The 21,012-nt window shown below is 44.4% G+C and overlaps 1 protein-coding gene across 2 annotated transcripts in view; it reads left to right on the forward strand.

Moving 5' to 3' along the window:
* Positions 1–21,012, forward strand: part of LOC149570374 (Spc97 / Spc98 family of spindle pole body (SBP) component) — a 224,000-nt gene that overhangs the window by 15,998 nt on the left and 186,990 nt on the right. The gene's annotated exons all lie outside the window — the stretch shown is intronic.

Here is a 21,012-nt window from a genome sequence, read left to right on the forward strand (position 1 = left end):
CAAAAGTGGCTCATAAATCTGCTGTCTCTGTCACTGACTATGCTTCGTGGTATCCCATGTAGTCTAAATACCTCTCGAAAAAATAGTTCTGCTGTTTGTGCTGCTGAATATGTAGACGAAATTGCAAAGAAATGTGCAAATTTCGTCAATCTGTCTACCACAACAAAGATACAATCCCGACCTTGTGCCTTGGGGAGGCCTGTGATAAAATCCATGGAAATGCTATCCCACTTCTTCTCTGGTATGGGTAGGGGCTGTAGTAAACCACCCGGAAAAGAATGTTCCTGTTTGTTCTGCTGACACACAGGGCATTCCCTCACAAACTGAAGCACCTCTAATTTGAGTCCTTTCCAAGTGAAGCGCTCTCTCACCTGCCGATATGTCTTAAAGAATCCGAGATGTCCTGCCATTGGTGAATCACGAAATGCCCTCTAAATCTTCTGCTTCATAGCTGACCCGGGTACTAAATAAATCCTTTCCTTGTAGATGATCAGATCATTTACGACAGTGTATCGACTATCTTGAATAGCTCCCTCAATAATGCTAGATGCCCAACTATCCTTAGCATATTCTGCCAAGATCATCTCTCTCCAATCATCCATGACTATCCCAACATCAAGCAAATGAGGCCTTCTAGATAAAGCATCTGCAACAATATTTTTCTTCCCTTTGACATAGGCTATGTCGAAATCATAGGCCTGTAATTTACTCACCCATTTCTGTTGCCTGTCATTAAGGTCCTTCTGTCCAAGGAAATGTTTCAAGCTATCATGATCTATTTTTACTGTGAACCGGCTTCCCACTAAGTACTGCTTGAACTTAGCTAGCGCGTGCATGATTGCTAGCATCTCTTTGTCGTAGATGCTGTAGGTTCTCTCCACACCTCGTAATTTTCTACTCTCATATGCGATGGGATGTTTGTCTTGCATGAGAACAACTCCTATGCCCTCTCCCGAGGCATCACACTGCAGCTCAAAGGGCCTGGTGAAATCTGGAATGGCTAAAACAGGACATGTACTCATCAGCTCCTTAAACCTGTCAAAACAATCCTGAGCCCTCTCTGACCACTTGAAACTATCTTTCCGTGTCAAATCTGTAAGTGGTGCTGCTATCTGTGAAAATCCCTTCACAAATCTGCGGTAGAACCCACAAAGCTCGAGAAATCCCTTGAGTTGTGAAGTGTTCCTCGGTGGTGGCCAATCCAGAATGGCCCTGATCTTGTCCGGGTCAACCCGAACACTTCTTGCACTAATAATATGCCCTAGATAGAGCAACTCTGTCATCCCAAACTCACATTTACTCATCTTGGCATATAATGACTCCCTCTCTAAATACTGAGCACTGTATCAATATGCTTCAAATGTTCCTCCCAAGTACGGCTGTATATCAGTATATCATTAAAAAATATCAACACAAACTTCCTCAACTGATCTCTGAACACTCTATTCATACAGGACTGGAAAGTGGCAGGGGCATTTGTCAACCCAAAGGGCATGACTAAGAACTCAAAATGTCCATAGTGGCATCTAAAAGCTGTCTTCTCCACATCCACCTCGCTAACCCGTATCTGATGGTAGTCGGATCTCAAATCAATCTTGGAGAAGTAGCATGCACCATGCAATTCATCAATAAGCTCATCGATGCGCGGGATAGGGTATCGGTTCTTGATTGTCTTCTTGTTTAGCTCCCTATAATCAATGCACATCCTCATTGTACCATCCTTCTTCTTCACCAATACTATTGAAAAAGCGAAAGGACTTTTGCTTGGCCATATGTGCCCCATGTCAATCAACTCCTTAATTGCCTTTTCTATTTCATCCTTACATCTCTTCGGATGGCGGTAAGGTGTGATGATAACTGGCTTAGCCCCTTCCTCTAATTCAATAACATGCTCGATTCCCCTATCCGGGGGTCTCCCTGGAGGTATCTCACCAAACACCTTAGTATGTTTGGTTATTATTTTTTGTACATCAGGTGGATACTCTTGTTTATGCTGCTCTGTCATCTCAGGCATTACTCTAAACTCTGCTGCCCACTGCACCTGATCATGTCTAAAGAAACTTTGCATCCGCTTGAGTGACACCACTCGAAGTCTCCATCTGACAAACCTCTGAGCACTATCTTCTTACCATTTGCCTCAAACCTCATTTCCATTTTCTCAAGGTTAAATGTAAACTCTACCAGAGACTTCATCCACTTCATCCCAAGCACCATATCCTGATCACCAATGTTGACCACAAAGAAATCTCCTGTCATGTCATAATCTCCCAAACGAAGCTGCAAGTTGGAGATTTTCTTGGTACATTCAATTTTGAAGCCATCGGCAACCATCACCTTAAATCCCCTATGCTCCTCTGTATGTAGCCCTCTGCGTGTCACAAACTTCTCATCAATGAAGTTATGTGTCGCCCCTGTATCAATGAGTGCCACAACTCTCTATCCATCCAAGGTTCCCCTAACTCTGAAAGTGATGGCCTCCTGTATACTTGACAACTGAGCTATTGTGCTATCACCGCGTGCTTCCTCCTGTGACGAACTATCATCATCTCCATTTGATTCGGATGACTGCTCTGAATCTCCATCTACTGACTCTTCGGCTGAAAAGTACTCCATCTGCTTAGCTTTTGCTTTCAATGGACACTTATGTGACAAATCCCAAGGCTCCCTACAATGAAAACAAAGCTTCTTCTTCCTGAGATCATTAAGTGTCTCATTGTCCAACCTCTTACTTTCCTCCTTAGCTGGCTAAACCTCTTTATGAAAAGGTTTCCTGTCCTTATCTTTCCTTAAAGGGAAACTCTTTGCCTGGAATTTATTTTTTGAAGATGAAGAGGAATCCATGTCACGAGCTTTCTTAATGGCTTCCTGCAAAGTGGGAGGGTTGAGAGCTTTAATCCACCCTCTCAACGGATCAGCTAACCCATCCATAAATAGAACTAGTATCCTCTGTTCAGATACATTTGTTACTAACACTGCAAGTTTCTGAAACTCTGAAATGTATGTTTCCAATGATCCCCACTGTTTAAGCTGAGCTAACTCCTTGAAATGGAGTTCTGGATCCTTCCTATCAAAACATTCAATCAGCCTCTTTGTAAACTCCACATATGAGGTAATGTGTGCATGTCTCATAGTGACCATACCATGATGCCACCACTCGTGTGCTAACCCATCTAGATGAATTGCTGCGTACTTAATAGCTTCTTCCTCGGGCATAGGGTTCAATTGAAAGTATGTGTCAAGCTTTTGAACCCAAGCTCTTGCTATAGACTTTCCTGAGCCATCATAATATGGTAACTCAAGTCGCCCTACTTTCTTCCGTAGCTCATAGCTCTGGTTCCTGTCATGTCCACGTGGCATATGTTTCATCCGCACATCCATATACTCCCTAAAGGTAATTGCAGCAGTAAAATCTGGCCCTTCGGCTTCCCAATCTCTCCTCAACTGGTCCTGTATATCAGCAATCTGGGGCTCTGGTACGAGCTGCTCTGGAGCTCTAGGAGGAAATGTAGGAATCATGGGCCTTGAACTCACTGTCCTAGCTCGCTGGGGTGCATGACCGAAATTGTTCCCAACTTGTTCATCTCCATTATGTGTCCCATCCTGATCATTTCCATTCTGATTGTTACCATTCTGATTATTTCCTCCACCCATGTTAGCATTCAACCCCATTTGACGAGCCATCATCTGCATCATAAGATCCAATCTCTGATTTTGTTCCTGTGCCCTTTGTTCTGCTACTCGCTGACCCTGTACCAAGGTCTCTAATAACTGTAAGAATCTTTCCTCTCCAGGCTCTAGACCGGCAAATCCGCCTCCACCTAATCTTGTATTCCTGTCATCTCGGTCACCCATATTGCTGTCTTGATCAAAGAATACCTCTGCTGTGTCTGTATGACTGGATTCTATACCCCCCTGTACGGATGAACTAGACTGTTTGCTTTGCAGGTCTGAACTCCTACTTTGTCTTGCTCTGGTATTGCGGAAATTATAAGGCCCCGTGTCGCATTCTCAAACATAAATGCTCTGATTTTAGTGTTTTGACATTTCATCAAACACTTTCCCCTCTATCCGCCAGTTCCAAATTTCCTATGAGACCTCCACAGGATGGCAGGACTTATAGCTTTGATACCACTGTAATATCCTCCCATGATTTGAACTTTGACTTGTAGAAATTTAACTTAAGGAATATTGTCAAACACTTTGTATGCAAACTCATAAAGCTGATTTCCTCAATAAATTGCTTTCCAATGAGTAGATTTACGAACAACTATGAAGTGACATTAAAATGCATAATACACATCATAACATTTTCACAAACACTTGGCACACATTCAACAGTATATGAAAAATCTGGAAACTCTTTCAATCTGCTGATAAAGGGTGATTTTTAAATGTAGATGTGCACTTACAGCTGCCTTAAAGGCTGCAACAACTATTCAGACTTGTATTCAACAATTATTATGCAAAGTATCAAAATTTGACAGAAGAAACCTGGAATTAATTGCCGTAGTATTTTGCAGATGTAGTCAGCAGCCCTCCAAACTTCTAATCAGCCGGAAAAACAAGTAAACTTGATACCAACACTGTTCACGCCGCACTGTAGCAAAATACTGTTCATGCCGACTGTAGCAAAATACTGTTCATGCGGCACTATAGCAATAACTAACTTCAGATCTGCATTTCAAACCCTTGTAAATTTCTTTATGCGAACGCCCCAAATGAAACCCAGTGTATTTCCTGAAGTGAAACCACCTTTGATCCTCCTGACTGTGTCTTCCAACAGCGAAGAGAATGCTAGCAAAGAGGGATTCCGTCCTCCAAGCCCGATAATCAGATATCCAGCAACATAACATTAATCTTCATCCAAGCATACAAAAAAAAAGCTCTTCCATTTCTTTTATAGTGTTCTCACAAGAGCTCAATCCTTCGTTTTCTCAATGTGGGATAAAACATAACTCCCTTTATGTACCTTATGTCTCCAATGTGTTATAAAAATAAAGGGAACTCTTTTAATTTAAATATTTCCCACAAACTATAGTCTATGCATTAATAAAGTTAAATATTTAAATTTAACTTTATAAAATGGCTTTATCAATGCATAACAAATCTTATCAATGATAAATAAGTTTTCCTGTCGATTTTAAACAATTACCATCGACATACCACTGTGACTGAATGTCCGGCCATGTCCAAGATGACTTACTATAAATAGTAAGTATGCCCAAAGTTGCCCCAGAACCCCTCAGAAAGACCTGCAACTGAAACTGTCTAGGCCAAATAGCCTCTAAGCCCCTTTAATGTCCTAGTTAGCCTACGGGACTGTGGGGAAATAGGCTAACGACAACATCATGCTATGAATGCTAGAAAAGGGACATTACACTCCTTCACTGCTATAGACTACCACGTCCGGACACAGGTCACTTGAAGGATGCCAAATTCACTTTCTTTCTTTGAAATCTTCTCCCACACACCTGCAGCACAAACCTTCCTCCCTTTGAATGTCGTACACCCTTGTAGAATCAATTTGTAGGCTACTTGCAGGTCCCCTTCCCTATACGTCTCTAGCCTGGGCACTTGGAATGATTTTGCAACTTCATACTCTTGCCTTTGTACGAAATTTTATCATACAACACTCTCCTGTAAATAGCAATCTTATATTTTGTCCTTGATCACTGTACGACATATGCTATATAACACTCAGCGTATTCCTGAATGCTTATTCGGCAGCTCTCCCATTCACAATGGTGATTGTACATATGCCTTTACAAAGTTTTAACACTGTACACCTGTTCAAACACCTATGCCTGAAGAGCTGTACGGTGAATATTATTTAACTTGTAGATGCCGTACGATTGCTAATGATGAGCCCCTAGACTTCCTTAAGTGTCGTACGTAACTGAAAAACCAATGCTTCCTTATTGTCTGCCCGAAACCTAAGCCTCCCGACGAATGCTCAATGCCTCCAGAGTTGATTTGTATGCCATACGTATCTTCCTTATATTGCTAGATGTCCGTATGGTGTCATAACTTTGAGCGCTGTCGTTTGTGCGGTATCCATGATACTTGTTCGCCGTACATTACAAGGCAAGCCGTACGGTGTTTACATGTATGGTCTCACTAAGCTCAATGCCTCCAGAGTTGATTTGTATGCCGTACGTATCTTCCTTATATTGCTAGATGTTCGTACGGTGTTATAACTTTGAGCGCTGTTGTTCGTGCGGTATCCATGATACTTGTTCGCCATACATCACAAGGCAAGCCGTACGATGTTTACCTGTATTGTCTCACTAAGCCAGAGTTGATTTGTATGCCGTACATATCTTCCTTACATTGTTGGATGTCCGTACGGTGTTATAACTTTGAGTGCTGGCGTGAGACCATACAAGTAAACACTGTACGGCTTGCCTTGTGATGTACGGCAAACAAGTATCATGGATACTGCACGGACAACAGCGCTCAAAGTTATAACACCGTATGGACATCCAACAATATAAGGAAGATACGTACGACATACAAATCAACTGGAGGCATTGAGCATTCGTCGGGAGGCATTCACTCTAGGTTTCATATGTTGTACGGTGATCAAGGACAAAATATAAGATTGCTATTGACAGGAGAGTGCTGTATGATAAAATTCCGTACGAAGGCAAGAGTATGAAGTTGTAAAATCATTCCAAGTGCCCAGGTTGAAGACATATAGGGAAAGGGACCTGCAGGTAGCTTGCAAATTGATTCTACAGGGGTGTACGACATTCAAAGGGAGGATGGTTTGTGCTGCAGGTGTGTGGGAGAAGGATTTCAAAGAAAGAAAGTGAATTTTGCATCCTTAAGGTGACCTATGTCCGGACGTGGTGGTATCTAGCAGTGAAGGAGAAGGGAAGCTGTACGGCCATACGCCATGTAGGAAGAGGGGAAAAACGTTAAGTGACTCTAGGGGGAATTTCTTGCAGCCGTACAGACAAGTAACTAACCTAATGACTTTATTTTCAGCAAATTGATAAAGGCATATTACGTATGCAATCAGTCGGGAAGAGGGCTTGGAGGAAGCAACTGGATCAGGATTCAGCCATGAACCAAGATGTGCAGGTAGGGCCTTCTGAAGTGCGGCCACGCGGAAAGGACAAGGGCAAGCAAAGGGCTAAAGTGCAAAATCAGCCGGATGGGCAGACAACACCACTGAATGTAGTTTTTGAAGGGTTGAATGGATTGGACTATAGGAAATGGTGGAGGGAAAATTTGGACACTCACCTCGTGAAAGCAAGCATCAGATAGGTGCAAATGGAGTGGGCAATCCGGATGCCACTTTTCTGTATCCGTGATTTTGTGGGCGTCTTGAGTCCTATGATTGAGGCTTATGACAGGCATTCCCGGAAGAGTTCAGTTCCGTATCTGGGATATGACATAATGGTATCATTTCGGCCAGCCAACTTTACTAGAGTATTAGATATACCAGGAATGGCGCAAGGAGGAAAGAAGATTGATAGTAAGCCCGAAAAGATGGATAGGGAAATGACGTTACAATTGGTACAGTTGGTGTGTAACGACCAGGTGCAACAACAGGTGGATACCCTTATTAGCACTTCGAAGGGATGAGGGTTGCGAAAGTTTGATATTAGAGAAGGCCATTGGAAGTGCCTTATGGATGTGGTAAAAAGTAGGCTTATAGGGTCCAGCAAGGTGTCCAACATTTCCTTTTCGTTGGTCAGCATGATGAACAAACTCATGAACGGGAAAGTGTACGACTGGGCTTCTCTTTTGGCCATGCGCATGGATGAGTTCATGACTCTGTAGCATAAAACATTTTATATGCCGCACTACGCCATCAGACTGTTTCTGGAGGCCACTGCGAGGACGATACCCTATGAGAAGCTAGAAATTAAGCTAAGTCCAGCGGTGCCTGGCGAGCCTCTGGTAATGCAATGTAGGCATTTAGACTCACCTACAGGACAAAAGGGCATTGGCTAGAAGAGGGCACGACAGGAGATGGAGGAATCAGGCATCAGGGATAGTGGCCGCCAGGACACATCTTGTGAGGAGGACGATTTTGAGGATATGGAGGTGGAGTAGAATGAGGAGGAAGATGATGAGGAAGTCAGGGTAATTTCAGCAACTCCACTTCGCTTTTTGCAACAATTGACGGCGAGCAGAACTAGAAGATGTCGATACATCGTTGTAGCGATGGAGTACCTGACCAAATGGGTGGAGGCACGCGCACTGCCAGATAACTCGGCGGTAATCACAACAAAATTTATTTATGAGCAAATTATTACCAGGTACGGGATTCCATTGTTGTTAACGAGTGATAGGGGTGGACATTTTGTAAACCATGTTATTCGACTACTCACCACCAAGTTCAAGATTTATCATTCATTATCGAGCTCGTACTACCCAAGAGTAAACAGACAGGCTGAGGCTACTAACAAAATCTTAGTATCAATTATCTATAAATCCTGCACGGTTGAAGGTGAGGATTGGGAGGAAAAATTACCCTCCGCTCTCTGGGCTTACCACACAACGTATAAGGTGACATCGGGGCACACATTGTTTCAATTAATGTTCGGGCAGGAGGCAGTTGTACCAGCGGAATTCATGATACCGAGCTTGAGGATAGCACTAGAAAACAAGTTAGGCGACATGGAAAGCTTAAGGGAGCGGCTGTATAAATTGAACAAGCTAGAGGAGAAGCGATTATTGGCGTAGTGGGTGACTAAGGTAACACAGAACAGGCGTAAGGCATGGCACGATAAGCACTTGAAACTGAACAGGTTTCAACTCGAACAGTGGGTGTTGAAGTACGACGGCCGGAATGAGATCAAACCAGGCAAGTTCAAGGTTAAGTGGGTCGGGCCATATCAGATCCGGGAGGTGGGCGACAATGGAGTAATCAAGTTATGGATGTTGGATGGACAGGAAGTTTTGGAAACAATGAACGGATGTAAGCTGTGTTTACCGTATTGGGTAAAGGAATTAATGCATATAGACAATAGATAGAAACAACATAACTTGTTCTATTATTCACATATGCCAAAAGATTACATTCTACTTATGATGATTAGATGCTTTACAATGACCCAAGAAGGTGTATTAATACTCTCCGAAGAACCTTCCTGAAGGGGTCCGTCGGCTACATAAAAAGATCCTTCTCGAAGGGACTCGTCGACTGATACACACAACAAGAACCTTCCTGAAGGGCCCCGTCAGCTAATACACAATTTTACCGACAACATCCCCCCCAAAAAGAACAGTCGTCTCTGGACGACAATACAACAAAATTGTACAACTAATGACATCAACTAGAATCAAGATACTAGGCAGGGGAATGGGTTTGTGCTCTCAAATTGCTCAGCTCAACCCAAAGCTTGTAGACCTGCTTCTTCCAAACCTTAAACTCGGCCTCTGCTTCCATCTGAAGCTCAAGTGCTAACTGCATCATCGCTCCAACTTCTCCCATCTCTTTCTCCTTTTCCGCTGCCGCTTGCTTCTCTGCTGCCAACTGCGCCTTTTGTGCTGCCAACTGCTCCTCTGTTGCCATTGCTCCTCTGCTACCAACTGACTTTGTCTGACTAACAGGGCTTCCCTCTTGGATTGCCCGACCACCCTCTCAGATTCCTAGGCTGCCCTCTCTGAAGCCAACTTGGCAGCTAATTCCTCTCGAGCTCTCTCAGTTGCTATCTGATTTGCCTGACCCCTCGGAAGAGTGCAGTACGCCTCCCTATGCAACTTCACTATCTCCTCGAGCAAAACCTCAACCTGGCTATCCACACCAAAATCCGCTATGGTGGCCCAGTTCTGATGCATCTCATCAGTCTCTAAATCCGGCCATCCCTGCTCCTCAAAACAAACCGTGAAGGCAATTGGGCATCGTAGTCGCATAAACCAGATGACTCCCTCTAGCTCCTTCACAACTGAATCCAATGCCTGAGTCTTCGTCGAATCCAACACATGGTGAGCCCGGGATGCTAGAGCTGCGAAGTCGGCAAGAAATGCCTCCTTCATTCCTGTCTCCCGTGCTAATGGATGTTCCTGCCCACCCATAGCCATCTCTAGGGTGTCTGCCATACGCTCTACAGTACTGTGCGATGGTCCAATGTCCTGAGCTGGCTTTGTTATCTGTGCCTGAGTGTTTATCTCTGGAATATCATCTCGCATAGGGGCCTGCAAATGGGCCCTCCGGGGAGCCGGAGCACAGCAGAACCGCGTGCTCAAAAAAGTACTGACCTCTTGAACTCGACTCTCCCTATCTCGCTTGGGTGGTGCCAAAAGTGCTACATCCACCATCAACACTGCATCAGATCCTACGACATCCAGGTGTACACCTGACGTACTGTCTCTCGGTTATTTCCGGTGCTGGGAGATCAGGTACCTCCATGGCTGTCTCCTCTCCTTCGTCTGGTACGCTCTCTACTGTAGGTGCCTCAACTCCTATTGGCTGAGCCACAAAAACTTCCACTGCTGGCTGTGCTTCGGCAACTCTTGTTGTTGGCTATGCTACGGCAGGTGCCACGGTTGCTACTATCGGAAGTGCTTCTGCAGGGGCTGGCAAAGTCTCTCGGCTGATGGGAGAAGGCCTTACCCTGTGTTGCCATGGTGCTGCTATTGTAGCTGCCTGTTGGGGTGCACTAATCATCAGTATCGGTTGCCTTGTCTGTCCAAACCCTGGAATGTGAGCCATGTGCAAACCTGCTGGCACCAAACAGGGAGTAGCTGGTAGTGAAGTGCGCGGAAACAGCAAGGGGGTAGCTGTGACAATCTGAACCTCTTCATCATCTTCTTCCCCTTCTTTGTCGCCCACACTGTTTTCTTTAGAAGATGTCTCCTGACGGCCGCTGTCCGTATCACCTCCCGTGTCCATCTGAGGTCTCTTCTGCCCAATCGCTGTATCCAAGTGCTTCCACTGCATGATAGGAGGTTCCCTAGGAGCAAGTGGTCCAGGTTTTGCATCCAACTCTTCTTCTGGAATCATCTGCGCTGCTGCATCAAGGAAGAGACCAATGGCGTAGTGTGGCATATAGAATGTCTTATGCTGGAGAGTCATAGCACAAACGCCCAATCGTACACCTTTCCGTTCATTATTCCATTCATCATAGACACCTGCGGAAATGAGATATTAGATGCCCTAGATGATCCTGTAAGCCTGCTTTTGACCAAGTCCATCAGGCATCACCATGGTCCCTCCTGAATGTCTGTTTTCTTTAAACCCCTTCCCTTCGATGTCTCAGCCAATGCCTCCTGCTCTGCTCCAGTCATATCTCCACATACCAGTCTAATCAAAAATAACTTTACTTCCTTAGAAATTTTCTTAGGTTGAACCTTCTTGCCCTACGGCCCTGGTATGCCAAAAACTCGTGTGAAATCAGCTGCCTTGAATGAAACCACCAGGTCTCTGTCCAAGTACTCAAATGTGCTCCTCCGAGAAGCTTTGCCATAGGTCTCGATCATGGCGCACAGGAAACCTTTGTAATCTCAAATGCAAAAAAAGGCATCCGAATGGCCCATTTCACCTGTGCTCTTCTGATGCTTGCTTTTACTGCATGATCATCAGGTGTTTCTTGCCACCACTTTCTGTAGTCCATTTCACTCAACTCTTAAAATTGTATAGTTTGTGGTGTGATTTCAGTTGTTGCAAGTGTCAGAGGCTTACGCTTTTGCTTGCTACTACTGGTGCCTTCATTCTGATTACCTGTACTCGACATGTTCATGCCCTTCTAAGCTTCAGATTCTTCCAGTTGCTTTTTCCACTTCCTTTTGCTTGCAGACTCCATTTACCGTTAGGTCAGTTATTATACTTTCCTTCCTGCAAGCATATGGATCCGTACAACAATGTCTAGCAATAATATTCTCCAATTCCATATAGTGGTGCTCTCCTGAAATCAGCAGCTGGAAATCCGTAGGCCAAGATATAATCTGGAAAATCCGTACTGCAGCAATATGCATGAATCCTTCATATACATTGTCAGACTTATAATTAAAATCTCAATCTCACAATCCGTACGCTGTCCTTGGTGTTTTGCAAGGCCGTACGGTGTCTTGTATGCCAATCTTGAAAAGAATCCGTACGCCAAGTGAAATTCTAGAAATCTATATGGTGGGTTAGAGCTGATTCAATCTCACAACAGAGACAACTATCACGAAATCCGTACGATAGTAATGAACAACTCCAGACTTCAAATTGCATATGGTGTGAAACAGAAGGTTCTCTAATCTCGTACGCTGGAAACAAAAGCCAACTCCGTACGCCAAATGTATAAAAGAAATCTGTATGTCAATCTCCAGGAATCTTAAAACCCGTACACCAAATGTAGAATACAAAATCCGTACACCAATCCAAGAGACTTAAAAATCGTACGTTGAAAGTAGAAGAAAAATCTGTACGGCAATCTCTAGAATCTTGTTGCCAAAATTTGTACGGTGTAGGTTCAATCAATGCCTTCAAAAATTTGTATGCTAGCCTTCAAATCTGTACACTATATATCTTATTGGAATTCGTATGGTGCATATCTTATTGGAATCCGTATTGCAGTTTGCAAATCAAATTTCCCATGCACTTTAGAAGCCGTACGATGAATGACTTTTAAAAGTCGTACGGTGGGGTTATCGTACAATGAGTTCTTTCACTTGCTTTTTTTTTTTTTTTTCCCTTTTCAATTCAACAACTTAGTTTTCCATTCGAACTTTGCCATTCTGCAATGACGAAGGAGTCGTTCGGACTTCATTCTACAACACCCACTAACCTTGTTGGAACCTGTTCAATTTTAGGTGTTTGTCGCCTTAGGCCTGTTCTGTATTACCTCTGTCGCCCACTGCGCCAACAATCGCTTCTCTTCGAGCTTGTTCAATTTATACAGTTGCTCCCTTAGGCTTTCCATGTCACCTAACTTGTTTTCCAGTGCTATCCTAAGGTTCGGTATCATGAATTTCGCGAGTACCATTGCCTCCTGTTCGAACATCAACTGAAATGGTGTGTGCCCCGTCGTCACCTTACACGCCGTGCAGTAAGCCCAAAGGGCAGAGGGTAATTTTTCTTCCCAATCTTCACCTTCGATTGCACAAGATTTGTAGATAATGGTTACCATGATTTTGTTGCTAGCCTCGACCTGTTCGTTTGCTCTTGGGTAGTACGGGCTCGATAATGCATGATAAATCTTAAACTCAGTGGTGAGTAATCGGATAACATGGTTTACAAAATGTCCACCTCTATCACTTGTTAACTGTAATGGAATACCCTACCTGGTAATAATTTGCTCATAAATACATTTTGCTGTGCTTACCACCGAGTTATCTGGTAGTGCCCGTGCCTCCACCCATTTGGTTAGGTACTGTGTCGCTACGACGATGGATTGGCATCTCCTCGTACTGCTCACCTTTAGAGGTCCAATGAAATCCAGCCCCCATCTTTCAAAAAGTTCTTGGGTGTGGGACGGGTACAGTGGCATGAAGTCTCTCTTGAGCGGCTTCCCGGCTCGTTGGCAAGTGTCACACTCGACGACCCATTCGCATGCGTCGTCGTATACTATTGGCCACCACAGTCCTACCAGCAATATCTTTCGAGCCGTGGTATCAGGTCCCATGTGTCCTCCTACTGGACCCTCATGTGCTTCCTTAAGTACCCTTGGGATCTCTTCCTCCAGGACGCATCGGCTTAGGATCTGATTGGGTCCCATTTTATATAAGAGCCCATTAATCAGCTGAAACGTTCGGCTCCGTAACACCAACTTCCGTCTTTCATTTGGTGGCATGCTACTCGGAAACAACCCTGTCGACAGGTACTCTCCGATGCTCGTGTATCACTTTGGTAGTACAACAATCTGGAACAACTGTGCATCAGGAAAGTCATCATTCACACCGTTTGCTGGCTCTCCTGTTTTGAGGCGTAACAGATGATTTGCGCTTACATGTTTCTCTCCGGTTGTACGATGATCTTGAAGGTAAACTCCTACAACAGAAGTAACCAACGGCTGATCCTTCTTTGAATGACAGGTTTATTGACCATATACAACAGAGCCTGATGGTCGACATAGAAGACGAATGGTGTCGCCAGCAAGTAATGACGAAATTTCTGTACAGTGTAGACCATCCCCAAAGCTTCTCGTTCGGTCGTACTATAATTTTGTTCAGCTTTTGATAGCAGTCAACTGGCAAAGTAGATCGGGTGATCCAGCCCGTGGGTACATGTTTGCGCCAAGGTTGCTCCAATTGCATAGTTGGACATGTCAACATGAACATGAAACTCTTTGTTCCAATTTGGATATGCCAAGATAGGTGCCGTAGCCCATCATACCTTGAGCCCTTCAAATGCTTCATCCTGTTCCTTCTCCCATCAGAACGATTCTCCTTTACATGTTAACCTGTCCAGCGGGTATGCTACCTTGGCAAAATTTTTCATGAAGTGTTTGTAATAGCCTATATGTCCAAGGAAGGATTTTACCTCCGTTACATTGGTTGACGGCTGCATCTCCAATATGACTCTCACCTTATCCGGATCTCTCTTCAATCCCTCCTTACATACTATGTGTCCGAGCAACCTTCCCTGTGGAACCATAAACCTGCACTTCTTCGATTTCAGGGCTAGGTGCGTGCGTCGACATCTCTCCATACATTCGCCCAATGCTGCCAGATGCTTGTCCTCGGCACTGAATACCGAACAAATCATCTAGAGATGCTTTGAAATTTCCGACGGACATCTTGTCAAAGATGTGTAGTATGATCTGCCAGAATGTAGCAGGCGCATTGCACAGGCCGAACGACATCTAGTTATATGCGTATACTCCATCTTCTATGACAAATGTCATCTTCAGTTTGTCCTCCTCTGCGATTGAAATATGATTGTATCCTTAAAATCCATCCAGGAACGAGTAGATCTTGTGTCCCGCTACCTCTTCCAAGATGCTGTCCGTGAATGGAATCGGAAATGGATCCTTGGTGGTGATTGCAATCAGGCATTTGAAATCAACGCATATCCGAATCTGGGTAGTGTCCTTCTTCAGTGAGATTACTATGGGCGACACCCATTCACTGGTCTGCACCTTGAAGATAATGTTGGCCTCCAGCATCCGGTTGATTTCCTCCATAACTCGTGCCGTGTAGTTCTTGTTCATCTTGTAGGGCCACTTCCGTATAGGTACGCCTCCTTCGACCAACGGAATGCGGTGCACACACAACTCAGGCGGTACTCCTTTTAGGTCCTTGTATGTCCATGGAAACACATCCTTATATTCCAAGAATATATTGAATGCCGCTGCCTTCAATACTGGATCCCAGTTATCTCTCACCAGTATGTTTCGTGGTTCAGCTTCGTCTCCCAAATTCATAGTTTGCAGCATGGCTTCATTGTATTTGATGGGCTCTCCTTCGATGAATGCATGGGCGGTTGTTTCATTGAGTGGCGCATTTCCCTCTTTTACCTCAGTGAATTCTCTTGGGAATCCATCAACGCTATGTCCTTCCTCTATCGTCAGTACGTTGCAACCCTGAAACAGTTCATAGTCCTCTATCTGCCAATAGTAGAGACTGTTCACTGAATCCAAATCGTCGTCTCCCTCCAATTGCAAGACTCCCCCCTGATCTGGGTCCATACGCTGCCTTCCTTCATCCTCTTCTTCGGAATCTGATGACAGAGCTTCTTCCCCGACCATTTGAGTGTGTAAATTGATGACGTATTTTCGCCTGTTGCTTTCAAGTGATAGAGTATTTTTCTTCCAATCATGCTCAACTCTGGCTTGTATCAGCCACCCTCGGCCCAAAATGGCATTGTACCCCTTCCTCTTTAGTGGGATAACAACAAAGTCAAGTAGGAATGGCTGTGTTCCAATCGTTACTGGTTGTGCTGTGAGGGCTCCCAATGGTTTGATTCCGTGTTGGTCGGCAGTCAACAACTGGAATGTAGGTGGCCACAATGTCGGCTGTCCCAACCTCTTCCAGGTTTCCTTTGGTAACACATTGACATCGGATCCTCCATCCACAATCGTGTCCGTCAACACAGTCTTGAGAATTCCCATTTCAACAACTACTGGATAGCGTCCAGATGAGAGGGCTAATAGCATCGGATCTTCTGCACTTGCACCACCTTCTTTCTCCCTTCCTTGCTCTGGTGGTAGCTTAACAGTTGGAGCTATATTCGTGAGTGCCATACGGAGTTGAGACATAGTAAGCAGTAGATCATTTATTTTGATAGGTACCTAGGTATGTAATATTTTTTGTACAATGTTCTGTTCCGTGCAATTCCGTGCTGAGGTACCAGTAGTGTCCTTCAGATGTGCGTTCTCTGCTTGCATTGCTTTCTGGATCTCTGCTCGTGCTTCCTCCAGTCTCTTCTTTTCTTTCATCGGGTCGGGATACACCTTCGTTTGCTTCTGTGTGATGGCCAGAACCTCCTCTTCGTTCGTCCCGATAGTGATCAAATTTACTTCCGACTTTGGGCAATTGGCATCTTCGTGATCGCCAGGTCCACACCATCTGCATAATAATTTTGGTCCGCTTGCCTTTGTACAATCTCGGGCAAAGTGGCCCCACAAATTGCATGCGCGGCATTGAACGATCGGCAGTCCGTTCGCATCGTACTGAATTCGACTTCTCGCGCCATTATTGTTGTTGCCGCTGTTGTTGTTTTGTCCTCGTCAATTGCTTCTGTACCCTCCTGACGTGGCACCTTTCGTAGTGGCGTTCCCATTCCCTCATGACGCGGAAGCCTCCTATGTCAGAAACACTTGCTAAGGTCCTTTTGTTTCCAAATTGAAAGGACATTCCTTTATCGAATGTCCCATGATCTGGCAAATCTCGCAAAATTGATCTTTCGGGCAAGATCCCTTCGTATGGCTTTCTTTCTTGCGCTTGGTGCACCACAGCTTGTTTCCCTTGGTCTCCTTCTGCATGTTCTTGAATTCTTTCATCATTTGAATCATATCCTTCTGGAGGGCGCAAACCTTCTTTTTGCCTTTTTCGTCATCGTTGCTCTCCCCTTCTGAAGATGTGTCGTCATCTGAATCAGATGAGCTACTCTTCTTCTTCTTTTTCGTCTTCCCTTCACTTTCCAGGTTCATTGCCCGATTATATGCTTTAGTGTATGACGATGGCGGCACGATCTTCATCTTCTTCTGTAGCTTTGGGTGAAGGCCTTCAATGAACCATCTTTTTTGTAGCCCATTAGCCGACTTGTTCTCCATTTTATTGATCAAGTCCTTCAGCTTCCTGGCGTAGACTCAGACTGTTTCATTCTTGCCTTGTTTTGTATTGTATATCTTTGCTACGATTTCGTTGTCGTCACGGAGCAGTTGAAACTTGGCAGTAAACTCCTCCTTAAGATTGTCCCAAGTGGTTAAGTTTTAGGGATTTGCATTGGCGAACCAATCAATTGCAACACCCTGTAGGGTAGCTGGAAACTGTCGGACCCGTTCGTTTGTATTCGTTATGCCATTCGCCCTCCAAATCGTTTCACATGTTTTACAATAACGGATTGGATTGGCTGCTCCATCGTCATCGAATTTTGGCAACTTTTCCTTTGGTCTTGCCATTACTATTAAAGTTGAGGGTGTTGTTGTGTACCTGCGTTGTTTTGCACTCCCGCGCTGTTCGGCACACTTGCGTTGTTCGGCACACCCGATCTGTTTCCGACAGTCGTGTTATTTGGTGAAGAAGGGTTTTCGTCAACTGAAGCTGTCCGTTCTGGAAGTATATCTTGGACGAAGAGTTCACTCCACGCTCGTGCTCCCTCGGCACTCCGAGCCGTGCGAGTCAATCACCTTCCGTTTGGATTCTCTTCCCTCGACGTATGCAGGTTTAGAAACTCCTCCCTTGCTTCTTCCACTAATTCCACCCGCTGTTGAGTCTCCTCCAACAATTCTTCCGTGCCACGGTGTCCGTTAGTAATTTGTTGAAACCTTCGTTTGCGTTCGGCCCGCTGTGCCAAAATTAAGTTTTCTTGTGCGTTGTGTATTTTGTCCTTTTCCTTTAGCTTATTCTTGTTCAGCTGATTTGGTATTTAGTCTTCATCTGTCTGCCTGCGTACCAGGTCCATCGAGCAACGATGCTAAATGTTTACTGTATTGGGTAAAGGAATTAATGCATATAGACAATAGATAGAAACAATAGAACTCCTTTTGTTATTCGCATATGCCAAAAGATTACATACTACTTATGATGATTAGATGCTTTACAATGACACAAGAGGGTGTATTAATACTCTCCGAAGAACATTCATGAAGGGGTCCGTCGGCCACATAAAAAGATCCTTCCCAAAGGGACCCATTGACTGATACACACAAGGACCTTCCCGAAGGTCCCTGTCGGCTAATACACAATTTTATCGACGACATGCTGAAAGTTTATTGCGCATCAGCTAAGTCACCATTAGGGCCTACTAACGAGAAGTAGTATTGGAAAAAAAAAAATTTGAGAGAGAAAAGGCACTGTACGGTCAAGTGGCCATACATCATCTTGGAGGAACCTTATGGTGGGTATGAACATCGTACATTGTTTTTAAGTGGCCACCGTATGGCATTAGTTGTATCACACCAAGCACCGTATGGACGTCCAAAGGCAGCGTTAGGAATATAAAGAGGCTACATACGGCGCTCAAGCATTCGTTTTGGAGGCTTTGGTACCTGAAGGAAGACACCATACGGCGTGTGGTTGGCATAACCTTGTGTACCACCGTACGGCGTCAGGTGTAGATTGTATGGCTTCATACTGTACAGTGTTTTCAGTGTCACTGTATGACACTTTGAAATGCTGCCGTACGACCATCTTGGAACGACCTCTGGGATATGGAGAGTATCGTACGACATCATCAAACAGTAGGATATATTCATTTCATCACCGTCAGTTCACTGTGAAACACAGGAAAGGAGCACGTGAGTAACGAATATCGTACAGATTGATTGAAGACTTCGCTAGTATGCAAGCACCATTTGGGAAGCAGGAAACACAGAAGGGCCAAACCTAAGTACCAACATCCGTACCATGCACCGTACGGTGAGCAAAGACACAATATAAGAGTGCTATTGGAACGCTCCGTACGATACCAGGAGTAGTAAGCTATAAAATCAGTGATTTCATTTGAAGTGCCTAGCTGGAGGCGTATGGGGAAGGAATTTAGTTGTTACCATTGCGTAAGTATTTGGTAAATTAGTGTGGCACAGAGGGTTTTAAACAAGCATATTGTGAAAGGCGCCCAGTGGATTAAGAATGCATTAACTAGAAGTTGTGAATTGATGCAATCAGGAAGGCAAGTAGAGGAGCGTAGCTGCACAACGTCTAGAAATAGATACAGAAGAAGGGTGGCAAGAGGTTTTCTAAAAAAAAAAAAACGACGACAAATAAAAAATGTTCAGAATGAGTAACGCATGATGCCAAAGGGAAGAGAAATACATAATCAGGTAGAAAACATAAGCGATTGTCAGAAAGAGTGTTGGATCAGAAGAAAATCACAAAAATGGTGTTTCCTGTGGCTTTGAAAGTGCTAATTTGGTCTACGAGGGCACTACCCCTCGACCCTACTGGGGCCATTGCCCCCCTAGATCCCCAGTCGTTGCGGTTATCAGTCGTGGGAAGTATGACCAGTTGATGAGACCTAGAGCTGCTGCATGGAGTATCAGAGTGCAACAGCAACAGAGAAAGTAGATGGAGGGGTTTAGGTGACAAACCCTCTACAACTAGTGGAAGAGAAGGATAAGGGTGTTCGTTCATGCCTTGCTGACACCACAGAGTGAAGCAAGTCCTTGGCAAAGTTGGTGCTTACAGAGAGAAGATGGGCAGAGGCTGCGCAGGAAGCTTGGGAGACAGCTGAGAAGGCTCGGGAGGAGATGGCCGACCGACTTGCCACTTCGCAGATTGCATGGGAAGCAAAGTGAACAGCCTTGTTAGCGCAACTCAAGGAAAGTGCACGAGGGAGGCAGCAGGCAGAACAACAGTTAGCAGTAGCGGAGCAGCGTTTGGTAGCAACACTTTAGGAGGACTCAGCAAAGAGGGCTCATGATTAGAAAGAAGCCGAGTGCTAGGAGGTTGGATTGATGCTGAAAGAAGTAGTGGAGGAGAACTCTCAGATCCGAGCTGATTTGAAGGTCCGGATAGAACAAGTGTATCAGCTTCAACGCAGCCGGTCTTCACAGTCTGAGACAACCTTCTGGTTCATGATGTCTATGTCTATGTTGTTTTTATGAATAAATGTACTTAGTTGTTTGTTTGAGTTTGGTTGTGTGGTTGTCTGGAGACGACTTTTCTTTTTGGGGGATGATGTTGTCGATAAATACTGTGTAGCCGACAGGGTATGTGTCAGGATGTATGTCGTCGGTATCGAGAAGGTTCTTGTCAGTATTGGGAAGGTTGTATCGGGAAGGTTCTTGTCGGTATCGAGAAGGTTCGTGTCAGGATGTATGTCGTCAATATCGGGAAGGTTCTTATTCTCTAGCCGACATGTTGTATGTGGCTGACGGACACCTTTCAGAAGGTTCCTTGGGATGTATATACAGTCCCGGAAATATACCCCCCTTTGGGATCATTGTAATCATCTTATCATCATAAGCATAATGTAATGTCTTGGCATATGCGAATAAAACAAGGAGTTCTGCTGTTCTTATCTATTTTCTATGCGCATTAATTTCTTTACCCCAGTACGGTAAACATCCATGGCACCCAATTAGGCCTCTAATAACATGGCTAGGGAATTTTAGATGAAACGGGGGTATTATTGAAACCTTAAGAAATGATAAAGTCATAAATTTCATCCACAAGATCCATGGGTTGTTTTAAAACTGGAACTTTTGGAACAGGAATGAAGATTTGGTTAAATGCTTCACTTGATGTCTAGTATTCAGGGTAAATTACTTATGGCCCGAGTCCTTGTTTGTAAACTTGTACAAGGTCTTTGTTTTGTTGTGTATGACTAGAATATTCAATGTGCACTATTGTAGCTTCTGGGTTGATTGAGGAAACACAATCATGGTTAAAACTGAAAGTTATATAATTAAATCAATATCCTCATGGAATTCAAAGTGAACCGGAATGAACACTTGTTGCTTA

The sequence above is a fragment of the Cupressus sempervirens genome, chromosome 3 (assembly GCF_028749045.1).
Source record: "Cupressus sempervirens isolate cs-2001-9-10 chromosome 3, ASM2874904v1, whole genome shotgun sequence".
Lineage (NCBI taxonomy): Eukaryota > Viridiplantae > Streptophyta > Pinopsida > Cupressales > Cupressaceae > Cupressus > Cupressus sempervirens.